This window comes from Narcine bancroftii, chromosome 3 (genome assembly GCF_036971445.1).
Source record: "Narcine bancroftii isolate sNarBan1 chromosome 3, sNarBan1.hap1, whole genome shotgun sequence".
Lineage (NCBI taxonomy): Eukaryota > Metazoa > Chordata > Chondrichthyes > Torpediniformes > Narcinidae > Narcine > Narcine bancroftii.
In genome coordinates this window covers 68,587,475-68,599,582 of record NC_091471.1, presented here as the reverse complement: position 1 = coordinate 68,599,582, position 12,108 = coordinate 68,587,475, and the positions used below count along the sequence as shown (strand labels likewise).

Here is a 12,108-nt window from a genome sequence, read left to right as displayed (position 1 = left end):
TTTTGGGTTTCTCTGTGCTCGTAACAATACAAATTCCTTACAGACAATGGCAGATTCAAACCCAGGTCTCAGGTACTGTAATAACAGTGGCCTATCTGCTGCAGTGAAATAAACTACTACCATTCCTTTGTTCCTCAATAAAAAAAGACTGGGTAATTGAAGGGAGAAGATTTGTGTTCTGTAAAATTGGCTAATATTATGACCACCAGTGTATTCCTAATCTATGCTTTGCTGTGAATTTCCAGATGCTTTTTTTAATGCTAATTTTCAATGGAAAAAATTCAAGAATTTAATCTTGGGGCAGAGTCCAAATGTACAACCTCATCTCTCAGGAGTAGAGATACTGTACAAAATCGTATTTAAAAGAACTGCAAATAAGAAAGTAAGTATATTGATTGAATGTAACTCTCCAAGCTGCCACTTGGTTTATTAGCATAATTGTTCAGGGGATTATTAGCAATGTGTCAAAACTGAGAAGTGGAAGCCTCACTGGACTGTTCTGTGACAGTCTGGCAGGAGGGTAAGGAAGTACAGAATGTGTTTACATTTAATGTACTTGTGGTGCCGAACACATAGCTCCACCTCACTATTACACAACCTGACAATTTCCATGGATTTTGACTCCAGATCCCAGAAAATGATACTCTGAATTTTGTAAAAAATAAAAGATTTTCCACAAAATCAATCTACAGCAGGCATCAGGAGAATACAAACATTCACAAGATTAGTGATAGAGGAACACAAAAGGTACCGAATCTGGAATTTTATCTCAGTCTTGATAAAGGGGGTGAAACCCGAAGCATTGCCTGACCCTTTCTACCCATGGATTCTGTCTGGCCTGCTGAATTTATCCAGTGATTAAAGAGGGCGCACAAAATCCTAAAGGACTCCTTCCACCCCCCACATGGCATTTTTCAGCTGCTCCCATCGGGGAAGAGATACAGGAATATCAGAGCCAGCACCACCAGGCTGAGGAACAGCTTCTTCCCACGGGCAGTGAGAATGCTGAACGACCACAGGGACTGCTCACACTAATCATTTGAGACTCTCATTTGTACAAATTTTTATTTCTATAGTTAAAATACTTGTCCTGCATGCATAGTGTTTGTCTGTGTGTTATGTCTGGTTGTGTGTCTTCGTGTTTTGCTCAGAGGATGGAGAATGCTGTTTCATCAGGTTATACTTGTAGAATCAGATGACAATAAACTTGACTTGACGTGGCATGATTCTTTGTCTGCACATGATGAGCAATATTCTTTTCTGCTCTTTTCATTCTTCACTGATATTAATGCAAAATCCCTCCAAGCATACATATTTGGTGCAATGCACAAAAGTGCTGGAGAAACTTGGCAGATCACACAGCATCATTAAGAAGCAAAGTGCTACTATCCTGAATATGTTGCCAAGGTTTGATCTGCGAGAACAAGGGAAATCGTTACTTGTTGCGTCTTGGGGCAGAGGGAAGCAGGCCAGGTATGTGGGCAATAGAGGAGGTACATGTAAGGGCTGAGTTGATAACAGTAGAGAGAAAGCCTTGTTTTTGAAGAAGGAGGACATCTCGGAAATTCTGGAATGGAAAACCAAAGCAGCAGAGAAATTGAGAGCCATTGGTCTTGAAACACTAAATGGAATGGTGGAAATGGGATGGGGGATCATAAGGGAAATGATCACTGGGAATTATAGTGGGGGATTGAGGCTGATCGTCGGGAAGAAATTTGGCTGCTGGACTTTTCATTCTGGATAATCTGCTGTAATGCAGCAAGGGCTCAAGACGTATATAATGACATCTGATGGTGTGCTTGAATTCCTCTTCAGTTTGCAGTTACGGCCCACAGAATCCATTGGTTGCTAATGCAGAAGCAGGCTATGTCTAGCAGGTTTGTGTCTGTGATACAAATAAAACCAATTGAACAGGTGTCAGGACATTGATTGCAACTGGCCAGCATGCTTCCCCACTGCAACATTCCACCCACCCTAGGCAAGCTTCAACATTAACCCAACTATCGAGCTTATCCCTCACTGCTACCCATTAGCCTGTCCTCACCACAATCGATTCCCTCGTGCACTCATCCCTCTCCACCCATCACAATCCTACCACCAGATGCATTTTTCCTTCTCCTCTCCTCTCAGCTTTCCGCAGGGACTGCTCCCTCCACGATTCCGTCGTGCATTCATCCCTCCCCAGCCATCGCAACCCCGGCACCTTCCCCTGTGCTCACAGAAGGTGCAACCTTTGCACCCACATCTCCTCCCTCACCACAGTCTGGGGCCCCAAACAGGCCTTTCAAGTGAAGTAACACTTCACTTGTACATCAAGAGGACTTACCTACTGCATCCGGTGCACCCTTTTTGGCATTCTCTACATTGGAGAGACCAGTCACAGAGTGAAAGATCGCTTCACTCAGCACCTCTGCTCCATTCGCAACCACAGTAACCTGCCAGTGGCCAACCATTTCAATTCCGAGTCACACTCCAGCACTCAAGTGTCTGTCCATGGTCTTGTGTACTATCCCACCCTAACCACCTGCAGATATGAGGAACAACACCTTATTTTCTAACTAGGCACTCTCCAGCCAGATGGGATTAACATTGTCTTTATGGCTTTCCATTAAACCTTTTATTCACTTAAGAACAAAGGTTCATCCATACTTTCAACTGTCCTGCACTGAGGAGGGGCCTGTGGAACAGCCACCTTTATACAGGAGCCTGTGGGGAGGGGCAACAGGTGCGAATGGGTAATAGGTGTGCATACATAGCAATGGTTTACCACATTCATCCCTTGTTTTTAAAAAGAGTCCAATGCGGTAAAGTGGAACTTACAAAGTTATAATTCAAAGTCACAAGTTCAGTCTTTCAGGTGGTCTGGTCATTTTCTAGGACTGTCATAATACTGGTTGTGGGTGTGGTGAAGCGGCTGGGTCCTGGATGGTTTCAGGTCTGTACCTACTCATCAGTGTTGTGCTGGTGGATAGGCACCAATGAGTCTAGTGTATCCTCCCTCAGGGCAGAGGCAGGGTACCAGGGTCAGGTGCATCGTATGTGTTCAAAGGTGAAGGGGGTGTGGATTGATCAGCAGTGGTCTCCAGGGCCCCTGAGGGAGTCAAGTCCCTGACAGAGACTATGCCTTTGTGTCCGTCATGGTATGCCATGTAGGCATATTGTGGGTTGGCATGGAGGAGGTGGACCCTTTCAAACAAGAGGTCAGACTTATGGCTCCTCACATGCTTCCTGAGTAGGATGTGCCCTGGGGACGTCAGCCATGCCAGTAGTATGGCCCCTGTCACAGATTTCATGGGAAAAGAAAATATAAGTTCAAGCAGTGTGGCATTTATAGTTGTACATAGCAGGGACTTGATGGAGTGGAGTGCCTCAGGGAGGACCACTTCCCAATGGGAGACTGGGAGGACCTTAGACTACAAGGCTACAAGGACTGCCAGATGGTAACATTCATCCTCTCCACTTGCCGGTTACCATGGAGGTTGTAACTAGTGGTCCTTCTCATGGCATTGACCCTGGCCAATAGGTACTGGCATAGCTCATCACTCATAAAGGAGGCCATCGGTCACTGTGACTGTAACTGTGGAAGCTAAACAGACTGAAGAGGCCATGCAGGGCCTTGATGACTGTGGCAGCATCATGTCAGAGCAGGGTGTGACAAATGGAAAATGGGAGTACTCATCAATGATGTTAAGAAACTGTGTCCAGGTGTATAAAGCTCTCCATGCTTCAATTTTTGATGTCTCATGGCTGTTTACCTGAATGTCCACCATCGATCTCACAAGTTGGTGTGGGCTGTCCTTGTTGAGTGTGATGGAAGTCAGTGTCTGGTCGCTGTTGTGGAAGACAGTGATCTCCAAGATGGTGGCCCACAGGTCACATATGTGGCACTGGTGGATCCAGAAGATGTTGCCCAAGATGGCGGCCTCCATGACCCACACACATCGCTGCTGGGTTTCGAAGATGGTGCCCGCTCACAGATTGCTGGGCCTGGTGATGACGGTGTCCAGGGCGGCAAACCCCATGATCCACATGCAGCGCTGCTAATAAGAGGTTTCAACTTACCACTTTGGCATAGCAACCCTATTTCACGCAGCTGGAGTAAGTTGAGTCCTCTCGTGCTTGCCCACATTGTAGCACCACATCACTGGAGCCAGACGAAAATGAAGGGAGGTAGTCGCAGAGCATTGCTGCAGTGGTAGAGTTTTTAGCAGAATGAAGGGGTGGCCCAAGATGACAGAGCGCAGATAAACCACTAGAAGACTGTGTTATTGGTAGAGTAGGCCTCCATGTTCTGAAAAGCCACCTCCAGTGAACCTGCCAGCTCGACTGCTCTCTTAAGACTGACCTCCCCTTGCACCAAGAGTCTCTGTTGTATGTAGTTTAACCTGATCACTGTGACGCAGGCATCCCGGATCAGGTCCCCTCACACCCCCACTCTTGTTCGGACATCTGTCGGCATCTTCTCATACTTTAATGAAGGCCTCAAGCCCAAAATGTCGGTAATGGATCTTTACCTTTGCTACATAATGGACACTGTTTGACCTGCTGAGATTCTCCAGCATAGTTTGATTTTTTAAACTTCAACCATGATGTCTACAGAAATTTTTGATTTACTCTTTTTACAATCTTTCTTCCCATCACTGAGATATTCTCTCTCATGACTCCATCATCTCATCTCCATCAACCCCCTTAGTGTCTAAAGGCTTCTCAATGATATAAGAGGTTTCAACGTCATGTAGCATTGAACATCCCAACATTAATGCCTTCCCCACAGGAAAAAAGAATCTAAGAGTTGTATGTGATGTCTCGTATATACTCTGACAATAAATCTGAAATATGAGTCTGATTAGGCACAAAAGCCAAATGTTTGTGAAATGTCAAATAAGCTTTTAAAGGTGGCAACCATCTTCTAGGTATACTAGTTCTACTTATGAATATTCCTGTTCTTATACAGGTCCATAGGTTTCAAATATGCTTCATTAGAAATTTGAATGTATTGCTGCACAATCCAATTTATAAGCTTTAAAGCTTTGAACCAGGAGGGGATGCAAGAGAGCTTGGTGCTTCAGTGACATGGGAGTGTTACAGAGAGGAGGATTTACAGTTTTAAAGCTCTGCATTCGAGCTAAGCCAAACTACGATTTATTAGAAGAACTTCAATGTATGAAATGTCTTTCATGACTGAAGGACCTTCCAGATCTTAGATTCATTGCCTGTAGAGGAATTCCTCATGATCATTTGCTGAAGAATTAGGATGGAGAAGTTATTGCAGACTTTGTCACAATTTCTGAAAGCTATTCATAACAAGACATCACTCCTAGTGAAGAGATAACTAACCAGATTCACAGTCCTCACCTTCATCAGCAAGACAAAGGGGTTCTTTCCAAGAAATGAAATATAATGTTGCAGTTGACCTGGAATAAAAAAAAACCAATAACAAAGGGTTTCAGGAGAACCTGAAATACTGAAAGAAATAAAGCTTCCGACACAGAAGTCATGTAGTTCCTGATTTATTTTGGTCATGTGGACAATACATAGCAATTTTGCAAACTATTTTCAATAAATATGTAACCTTCAAATAATGAACAAAATGAGTAATTAGAATACCTGAAGCTAATGATCATACAGTTTTAATACTTTGTCCCTATACCAATAATATATATTATACACATAGTGTAACAAAACATTGGTGTGAGCTTGCAGGCGCCTCAGATTGAAGAGACTGCCATTCGTGCGGTACCGGATGTAAACAGCGTCTTCATTGTTGAGGTCTTTCATGGCTTGTTTCAGCATCATGCTGAAGAAGATTGAAAAGAGGGTTGGAGCGAGAACACAGCCTTGCTTCACGCCATTGTTAATGGAGAAGGGTTCAGAGAGCTCATTGCTGTATCTGACCCGACCTTGTTGGTTTTCGTGCAGTTGGTTAACCATGTTGAGGAACTTTGGGGGGCATCTGAGGCGCTCCAGTATTTGCCAAAGCCCTTTTCTACTCATGGTGTCGAAGGCTTTGGTGAGGTCAACAATGTGATGTAGAATCCTTTGTTTTGTTCTCTGCACTTTTCTTGGAGCTGTCTGGAACTACACTTTGCAGACGCTCCCGCTTTAGTTGCCCATTCAAAGCCAGCTCTTCAGCGCTTGACGTCCTGTTTGGCGGAAACTGCCAAAATGTTTGGCCTGGAAGTCAGCCTGAAGAAAACTGAGTCCTCCATCAGCCAGCTCCCCACCATGACTACCAGCCCCCCCCATATCTCCATCGGGCACACAAAACTCAAAACGGTCAACCAGTTTACCTATCTCGGCTGCACCATTTCATCGGATGCAAGGATCGACAACGAGATAGACAACAGACTCGCCAAGGCAAATAGCGCCGTTGGAAGACTACACAAAAGAGTCTGGAAAAACAGCCAACTGAAAAACCTCACAAAGATAAGCGTATACAGAGCCGTTGTCATACCCACACTCCTGTTCGGCTCTGAATCATGGGTACCTTACCGGCATCACCTACGGCTCCTAGAACGCTTCCATCAGTGTTGTCTCCGCTCCATCCTCAACATTCATTGGAGTGTTTTCATCTCCAGCATCGAAGTACTCGAGATGGCAGAGGCCGACAGCATTGAATCCACGCTGCTGATCCAACTGCGCTGGGTAGGTCACGTCTTCAGAATGGAGGACCATCGCCTTCCCAAGATCGTGTTATATGGCGAGCTCTCCACTGGCCACTGAGACAGAGGTGCACCAAAGAAGAGGTACAAGGACTGCCTAAAGAAATCTCTTGGTGCCTGCCACATTGACCACCGCCAGTGGGCTGATATCGCCTCAAACCGTGCATCTTGGCGCCTCACAGTTCGGCGGGCAGCAACCTCCTTTGAAGAAGACTGCAGAGCCCACCTCACTAACAAAAGACAAAGGAGGAAAAACCCAACACCCAACCCCAACCCACCAATTTTCCCTTGCAACCGCTGCAACCGTGTCTGCCTGTCCCGCATCGGACTTGTCAGCCACAAACAAGCCTGCAGCTGACGTGGACATTACCCCTCCATAAATCTTCATCCACGAAGCCAAGCCAAAGAAAAGAAGAAAGAAACAAAACATTCCAAGGCACTTCACAGAGATGTTGTAAAAAGCAAAAATGATGCCAAGCTGTATAATAAGCTACAAGGTCTTGGTCAAAGTTGTAGATCTTTCACAAAGGCAAAATAAGATATAGGGAGGCTAGAAAGGTTTAGGGACTGAATTCCAAAGTTTAAGCCCTTAGTTGTTGCAAAAGGAGAAACAATTACATTTGGTATAATCAAGAGTTCAAAAGTCTCTGAATTCTCTGGACCAGTTTAAAGAGATAGGAGAAGACAAGTCATGGAAGTATTGAAAAAAATAAAATCAAAACCATGCTTAAACAATTTGGGCCATAAAGGATGGGTTAGGTAGGTGAATGTGAACTGCAGGATCGAGAGCAGTGATAGCAGAACTTTAATTAACTTCAAGTTTATAGAAGATTGAATAAGATTGGAAGGGCAGGAGGGTCGGGGGTGGGGGGTGGGGGGAGCAGTCAGACATATTTTGGAATACTTAAACCTACAGGTAACAAGATGTTGGAATCTTAGCCAATAATGATCTGGGTTAGAAGCGAAGATTCTTGTAGTGGACCAGAGGCAATAGTTTGGGTAGGGGAAGAAAGGACTTGTAGGTGATTCACAAGCTTTGATTAGGTAGATAGAAGCACCTACATGCTTTTGTGCCATCCTTAAAAATCCTCGACAGTAAAGCACCCAAATCATTTATCTTCAATGGGCCTTGCTCAACATGAATGTAAATTGGAAAATCCATTATAGGAGAAGGTTGTCTTAATGAAGACGCTCCACATTAATAAGCTATAGATTTTTTTATATCTGATCCACCAAAATCCATACCTTTTTCTTCATAAAGTAAAGATCTAGACCCACTGCAATTCACCTACCGATAAAATCGCTCCACAGCATATGTAATATCACCAGCTCTCCACTCCGCTTTGGATCACATAGATAACAGAAACACATAACATATTTTGGTGTATAAGTTGAGTTGTGAAACATAAAAGAACTCTCAAAAAAATTGACATATGCTGGATATACTTTTGAGTCCTTAAATTCAGCTCAAAATCCTATCTGCACTGATCCGGCATATAAGTCGGCGCTTGAAAAACCAAAAAAAAACCCAACCGCAACAGATTTTCATTGAGATTTTTATTGAAAACAAAACACAATCAGCACCCTTAAAAAATCGCTATCATTGACTGAAAACAACAACACATTTAGTACCATTCAAAATCATTCTCGCTATTATCCTCTGAGGCAAAGATGGCAACAAGCACGGATTAAACAGTTTGTATCTGGTAAGGTGGTTTCAACTTCATCGTTAGTGACCCACAATAAATCTTCTGCCCCATCTTTCTTCTTTCTTTGGCTTGGCTTCGCGGATGAAGATTTATGGAGGGGGTAAATGTCCACATCAGCTGCAGGCTCGTTTGTGGCTGACAAGTCCGATGCGGCAGACACGGTTGCAGCGGTTGCAGGAGAAAATTGGTTGGTTGGGGTTGGGTGTTGGGTTTTTCCTCCTTTGTCTTTTGTCAGTGAGGTGGGCTCTGCGGTCTTCTTCAAAGGAGGTTGCTGCCCGCCGAACTGTGAGGCGCCAAGATGTATGGTTTGAGGCGATATCAGCCCACTGGCGGTGGTCAATGTGGCAGGCACCAAGAGATTTCTTTAGGCAGTCCTTGTACATCTTCTTTGGTGCACCTCTGTCACGGTGGCCAGTTGCGAGCTCGCCATATAACACGATCTTGGGAAGGCGATGTTCCTCCATTCTGGAGACATGACCCACCCAGCGCAGCTGGGTCTTCAGCAGTGTGGACTCGATGCTGTCGGCCTCTGCCATCTCGAGTACTTCGATGTTAGGGATGAAGGCGCTCCAATGAATGTTGAGGATGGAGCGGAGACAATGCTGGTGGAAGCGTTCTAGGAGCCGTAGGTGATGCCAGTAGAGGACCCGTGATTCGGAGCCGAACAGGAGTGTGGGTATGACAACGGCTCTGTATACGCTTATCTTTGTGAGGTTTTTCAGTTGGTTGTTTTTCCAGACTCTTTTGTGTAGTCTTCCAAAGGCGCTATTTGCCTTGGCGAGTCTGTTGTCTATCTCGTTGTCGATCCTTGCATCTGATGAAATGGTGCAGCCGAGATAGGTAAACTGGTTGACCGTTTTGAGTTTTGTGTGCCCGATGGAATGTGGGGGAGCTGGTAGTCAAGGTGGGGAGCTGGCTGATGGAGGATCTCCGTTTTCTTCAGGCTGACTTCCAGGCCAAACATTTTGGCAGTTTCCGCAAAACAAGACGTCAAGCACTGAAGAGCTGGCTCTGAATGGGCAACTAAATCGTCATCGTCTGCAAAGAGTAGTTCACGGACAAGTTTCTCTTGTTTCTGCCCCATCAATTGCACAAGAGATACCACACTTTTGAAATGATTTTATCACAGTCTCTACTTCAACTTTGTCCCATGCCTTGAGCACGAAGTCACACACCACGCATTACCCCACCTTTTGTAAATGACTTTTCTGCACACAACATCCATGAATTCCATTCCTTGTGCATAGGGTCTTTGAATGACTTTTTGAAGCTGACATTGAGAAGTTGCAATATCCGGGATAACAGCCATGTAAGTATTAGGTAGTGCTAATCTACTTTTAGTCTTCTCAGTTAAGTGGCTACGAAACATATTCCAAACCAGCAAAATCTATTCTTTGCATAAACCACTTGGCTGTCTGTTCCATACTTTGTCTATCCATATTTTTACACCATTTTCTTCCATACATCCTTTTTCATGAAAATGTACAAAATATTTGCAGGGAATTTCATTTTCGGTTTAATTTAGCATTTGAATTTTACTATGGGTCTTAACTTTGTCCCGTCGACTATGTACGATAACATCACAGTCTTTCATGGCCTACTTCTGTTTGCACAGTTTTAACACCTTTCGATTCCACTGTCAAAATTCATGGGGGTTTAGTCTATGTTTCTGATATTTGCCAATGGAAACTGATGTTTCTGCTGGTTCCATATAATAAACTGGTGAAAACTTACAACTTTATGATCAAGATATTTTTGTAGTTTCTGTGTAATTTTTGTTTTGTGGTTTAATACCAGATTTTTTCTGTTCATAAAACGATTGCACCAGACTACTGTATCCTCAAAATCACAGAGGTCTGGGTGTGAGTTGGCTCATTGCAGTGCAAATTTTCCCATTTTATTGGGTGTGACTATGTATTAATCATGGCTCTGTTGACATACCCATTCTGCAATGTGATTTTCCAACTCTGGCCAACTCCTTTTCTCAAAGAACATGACCTTTTTGGTATGTTTTTTTAAAGCCTCTTCTTTCTTGCTCCAATCTCTAATGAACCTCAGGTACATCCAATTTCCTTGCAGCAACATATTTGTCAGTTTCTTGGCCATTTCTATCACTTTCAACTTAAAGCTCACTTCATATTTTTGTCGCATGCTGCACTGTGTCGATGGACCCTCCATGGTAGCAATCATCTCCAGCCAATGCCCAGCAGATTAATCCATGCAATCTATGGGGGTTGACGTAATAGGCTGGTCAACAGTCCATCTCAGGCATTGTGAGCTTTGGGGGTCAACTTATTTGCTGGTCAATGGGGCACCTCATGCAACCAGAAAATTGGGGTTGACTTATACGCCAGATATTACTATAAAACCCTTAAGCTGAGGCTGAAAAAGGGAGGCGTCAACTTATACGCCAGTCATCATACGCCAAAATATACTATATATCCAGCTACTCTTCATTGACTACAGCTCAGCCTTCAACTCCATCATTCCCTCAGTTCTGGTAAACATGCTCCAAAACTTGGACCTCTGCACCCACCCCCCCCCCACCCCACCCCCCACACACAACTGGATGCTTGACTGTTATATTGGTAGACCACAGTCAGTACAAATTGGAAACAATGTCTTCCTCTCGCAAAGGATCAATACAGATGCCACTCAAAGATTTGTACTTAGTCCACTGTGCTACTCACTCTACACCCTTGACTGTGTGACTAGGCATAATTCAAATTCTGTCTCCAAATATGCCGAACATCACAGTAGTTGGCAGAATCACAGATGACAATGAGGGAGATAGGTCAGCTAGTGAAGTGGTGTCTTATTAACACCCTTGCTCTCAACATTAGCAAAACCAAGGAGCTGATTGTCGTATCAGGAAAACGTGAACCTGTCTTCATCGAGCAGTTAAGAGTGGATAGGGTCAAGACCTTCAAATTCCTTTGTGTCAACATCTCTCTGGATCTGTCCTGGGGCTTCCATGTTGATGCAATCACAAAAAAGGCTCACCAGTGGCTATACATCATGCGGGGTCTGAGGAGATTTGGTATGTCACCAAAGACTCTTGAAAATTTCTACAGGTGTAGCATTGAGAGCATTCTGGCTCGTTGCATCACTGTCTGGTACGGAGGTGCCAATGCACAGGAAAAGAAAGATTCCAGGGAGTTGTTAACTGCCAGTGACATCACAGGCATCAGTCTTCACTCCATCGAGAGTATCTACAAGAGTATCTTAAGAAAGCAGTCTCTGTCCTCACCACCCAGGCCATTCCCTCTTCATACTGCTGCATCAGGAAGGAGATACAACACCCTGAAGATGAGCACAGAGCAGCACAAGGACATCTTCCCCACTGCCATCGGATTTTTGAAAGGACAATGAACCACAGGCCCTACCTCACTTTATCCTATTTTCTTGTACTATTTATTTATTTTGAAATGCAATTTATAGCAATATTTGTACTGTAATGCTGCCACAAAACAACAACTTTTGTGACATGGTTCATTGCATTAAATTCTAATTCTGATTCTCAATTCTGAAGTAATCTATGCAAAGAAACATCTGAACAAAAATTGAAATGCATAATATTGATGTCTGCAATGTCCGCAATACGTGTCTAACACTCCTTATGTACAGGAATGTTGGGGGAAGAGCATTAGTGATATCACCCAATTTGCAAGAGGGAATGGTTGTTTTATTTTCTCTTATTAACCTAAGAGCAATGAAATTAGCCGTATCTATTATAC

The 12,108-nt window shown here is 43.9% G+C and overlaps 1 pseudogene; it reads left to right on the top strand.

Annotated features, from left to right (window-relative positions):
- Nucleotides 1-12,108, top strand: part of LOC138756685 (GTP-binding protein Rit2-like) — a 275,459-nt pseudogene that overhangs the window by 79,088 nt on the left and 184,263 nt on the right.